The sequence below is a fragment of the Somniosus microcephalus genome, chromosome 4 (genome assembly GCF_052327205.1).
Source record: "Somniosus microcephalus isolate GS21.2 chromosome 4, FLI_Smic_1.0, whole genome shotgun sequence".
NCBI classification, from domain to species: Eukaryota; Metazoa; Chordata; class Chondrichthyes; order Squaliformes; family Somniosidae; genus Somniosus; species Somniosus microcephalus.
In genome coordinates, this window is record NC_140990.1 from 10,012,935 (window position 1) to 10,017,314 (window position 4,380).

The 4,380-nt window shown below is 56.8% G+C and overlaps 1 pseudogene; it reads left to right on the top strand.

Annotated features, from left to right (window-relative positions):
* Positions 1 to 319: 319 nt before the first annotated feature.
* Positions 320 to 2,348, top strand: LOC147118270 (dehydrogenase/reductase SDR family member 4 pseudogene; annotated as a pseudogene).
* Positions 2,349 to 4,380: the final 2,032 nt, after the last annotated feature.

The window sequence follows — 4,380 nt, forward strand, 5'->3', positions numbered from 1 at the left end:
CTCAGAGGCGAGGGCGCTGCCCGCCCCCGTTTATTGCTCATTCATTGGCCAAGAGGCTGCTGAGTGACATGCGGGTTATCCAATGGCGAGAGGCGGCGCTGAGGGTGGGCGGGACTCGAACCCGGGACCCTCTGACTCAGAGGAAAGGGCGCTGCCCGCTGAGCCATTGGCTGACAATTGGAGCCAGGCTCCCGCCCCGCCCCTCCACCGTTTGTTGCTAATTTATTGGCCAAGAGGCTGCTGAGTGACATGTGAGTTATCCAATGACGAGCGGCGGCGCTGAGGGTGGGCGGGGCCTAGGAGGACGGGGAGGAAAGCGGCGCCGCAATTTTCTGCCTCGCCGCTCCGGGCGGCCGCCCCTCGGTGCTGCCGTTTGACGGGGCGGGGGGTCGGCCGGCCGCTGGGGTAATGTTCTCCGCTGCTCAGCGGCGACCCCGATCAGGGCGATGGATGCTTTCCGTCCGGTGGTTGGAGATAATTAAAGGGCCGTTCCCCGTCTACCGCAGCCATTTTCCTCGCAGCCAAGCAGCCCTCCCGGGCGCTGATTGGACAGCGTCACCTGGCTGCCTCCTGATTGGCCCCTGGGGACACGTGGGTGGCGCTGGGAGACTACAAGTCCCAGAGGCCTCGGCGCGGAGGTCGGGCTCCCATTGGTTGAGCCCTGACCCGGCCCATTGAGGGCGGCAGGAAAGCACTTGACCGAAGAAAGGGGTCAGAGTCCCCGCTGTTGCTACCATGCACCCTGCACTGTTGACTGGCAAAGTGGCCCTGGTGACTGCCTCCACCCGGGGCATTGGGCTGGCCATCGCCCGGCGCCTGGCCCGGGATGGGGCCCGGGTGGTCTTCAGCAGCCGCAAGCAGGCCAACGTGGACAGTGCCCTGGGCCAGCTGCGGGCCGAGGGGCTGGAGGTCTCGGGCACCGTCTGCCACGCGGGCAAGCGGGCGGACCTGGAGGAGCTTGTCGGTGGGACACTGAGGCGCCACGGAGCCATCGACATCCTGGTCTGCAACGCCGCCGTCAACCCCTTCGCCGGGAGGACCCTGGACTGCCCGGAGGAGGCCTGGGACAAGATCTTCGAGGTCAACGTCAAGGCCCCCTTCCTCTTGGCCAAGCTGGTGGTGCCACACATGGAGCGGCAAGGTGGGGGCTCCATCGTGCTGGTGAGCTCCGCCGCCGGCTACCAGCCCTTCCCCGCCATCGGGCCCTACAGCGTCAGCAAGACAGCGCTGCTGGGCCTGACCAAGGTGCTGGCCAACGAGCTGGGGCCCGCCAACATCCGGGTCAACTGCCTGGCCCCCGGCATCATCAAGACCGACTTCAGCTCCGCCCTGTGGTCAGATGAGGGCTCACGCCGGCGGTTCGAGAAGAGCATCGCCATGCGCCGGATTGGTGAGCCGGAGGAGTGCGCCGGTACAGTCTCCTTCCTCTGCTCGCAGGACGCCACCTACATCACTGGGGAGACCATCGTGGTGGGCGGAGGCTTTCACTGCCGGCTCTGAGCCGACGGGTCGACATTCGAGCTGGGACGCTCTCGATGCTTCTCAATCCAGCTGCCTTCCGGGATCATTCATCGTTCCCCTCAATTCTGTAATCCTCTGCAGCCCTACAACTGTCTGAGTTCTCTGCGTTCTTCCTACATTGGCCCTCTTGCGCATCCCCCACTTCCTTCACCCCTCCCCATCTCTGTAACCTTCTCCGGCGGCCCCACAACCCTGCGCTCCTCTAATTCTGCCCTCTTGTGCATCCCACACTTCCTTCGCCCCTCCATCGACGGCCGTGCCTTCAGCTCTCCCGGCCCTAAGATCTGGAATCCCCTCCCTAAACCTCTCTACTTCTCTCTCCTCCGTTAAGATGCTCATTTAAACCTACCTCCATGACCAACCTGTCCAAATATTTCCTTGTGTGGCTCGGGGTCAAGTTTGTGTCTGGTTGACGCTCCTGTGAAGCGCCTTGGGACATTGTGCTACGTTAAAGGTGCTATATAAATTCGTCATGTTGTATATGTGACTCCAGTCTCGCAACAACATTGTTGACTCTTAATTACCGTCTGAAGTGGCCCAGTCAGCAACTCAGTTGTATCAAACCTTTACAACGATGAAGGTCCACCACCACCTTCTTGGGCCAACTGGGGAATGGGGAAATAAATGCTGGCCTTGCCAGTGACACTCATTTCTCACGAATGAACTAATAGAAAAAACTTGTGGCATTGCTTGGCCGAACTTGGCAATTCTTTCTTCGTGTGTCAACTGCAACTGGAGAGCGGTATCAAGATGCCCAGCAAATAATCACAATCAAAGTGTGGATTCTGCAGGAGGTGTCCTGTCAATAAAATCTAGAAACCATTGAACACGATTCCTGTCGTTTTCATTCTCGCAATTCTATCTGGAGATGCAGAAAGAAAAGAACGACTTGCATTTCTATAGCGCCTTTTGTTAAGCAACCTCCTTTCCCCTCTGGCTCACAACAACACGTTTCCAGTAAGCACGAGACTTCGTAGTGGAGTATCCGGAACAGACGTTACTGTGCATCAATAAAGGTGATCGGTCATCACAGAGAGTGACTTTACCCGTTTCTGTATCTTTTGAGTACACTCTGGCAAACTGTTGAAAACCATGCTCCTTTATACACCATAATAATATATTTTAACTACATCAAAGGAAAATGTCAAAATAACCTGGCCCAGAAATTCGGGTCTCCACGGGTGAGTACGCGCTGGGTACTCACCCGTAGGCCCAACGGAAGTGCCGGTTTCGTGCATGCGTCGGCGGGAAACCTGAGCGGCAGAGCGGGGCTATAAAAGGCCCCAGAGACCAGGTAAGGCCTCACAGCGTCGGCGGGAAACCTGAGCAGCAGAGCGGGGCTATAAAAGGCCCCAGAGACCAGGTAAGGCCTCACAGCGTCGGCGGGAATCCTGAGCGGCAGAGCGGGGCTATAAAAGGCCCCAGAGACCAGGTAAGGCCTCACAGCGTCGGCGGGAAACCTGAGCGGCAGAGCGGGGCTATAAAAGTCCCAGAGACCAGGTAAGGCCTCACAGCGTCGGCGGGAATCCTGAGCGGCAGAGTGGGGCTATAAAAGTCCCAGAGACCAGGTAAGGCCTCACAGCGTCGGCGGGAATCCTGAGCGGCAGAGCGGGGCTATAAAAGTCCCAGAGACCAGGTAAGGCCTCAGTGCGTCGGCGGGAATCCTGAGCGGCAGAGCGGGGCTATAAAAGTCCCAGAGACCAGGTAAGGCCTCAGTGCGTCGGCGGGAATCCTGAGCGGTAGAGCGGGGCTATAAAAGTCCCAGAGACCAGGTAAGGCCTCGCAGCGTCGGCGGGAATCCTGAGCGGCAGAGCGGGGCTATAAAGTCCCCAGAGACCAGGTAAGGCCTCACAGCGTCGGCGGGAATCCTGAGCGGCAGAGCGGGGCTATAAAAGTCCCAGAGACCAGGTAAGGTGTACCAGTCTCCAGTCTGGAAGGAGAGAGGTAAAAAGTAATCCAAGTGTGACGTCACCAGAAAGCGGGTAAGTGATTGGTTGGTAAGTATTTCTCCCTTTTAAGCTTAAATCTCTTTGGTTTATAGTTTCTAAGGTGTGATATTCACCATCTAGAATCGGGGCAGAGGATATTTAAAAATAATATTAATAAATTTAATTAATTACATAGAATGGGAGATCAGGTGATGTGTTGCTGCTGCAATATGTGGGAGCTGGTGAACACCATTGATGCTCACGATGATCACATTTGCAGTACGTGTTGGCTGCTCGAGGAACTCTGGCTCCGTGTTGAAGAGCAGGAGTCCGAGCTTCAAACACTGAGACACATCAGGGAGGGGGAGAGTTACCTGGACTCTGTGTATCACGAGGTAGTCACACCAATTAGATTAATTAATTCAGATGTAGTCCGTGGCCAGGGTCAGGATGGTGTGGCTAGAAGTGAGGCAGGTACGGGGATCCAGGAGGTAGTGTTGGAGGAGCCGCAGCCCTTGCACTTGTCCAACAGGTTCGAGGCTTACTCCCTGTGGGGACGGGAGCAGGGACTGCAGGGAGGATGAGCAACCTGGTCACAGCACCGTGGAGCAGGGGGCCATTCAAGTGGGGGGAGTTAAAAGAAATGTTGTAGTGGTAGGGGATAGTATCGTTAGGGGGATAGATAGAGTTCTTTGCAGCCGAGAGCGAGAGTCCCGAAGGCTGTGTTGCCTGCCCGGTGCCAGGGTTAAGGACATCTCCTCTGGACTGGAGAGAAACTTGGAGTGGGAGGGGGAGGATCCAGTTGTCGTGGTCCATGTTGGTACCAATGACATAGATAGGACAAGGAAGGAGGTTCTGCTGAGGGGGTTTGAGCAGCTAGGGGCCAAATTAAAAAGCAGAACCACAAGGGTAATAATCTCTGGATTATTAC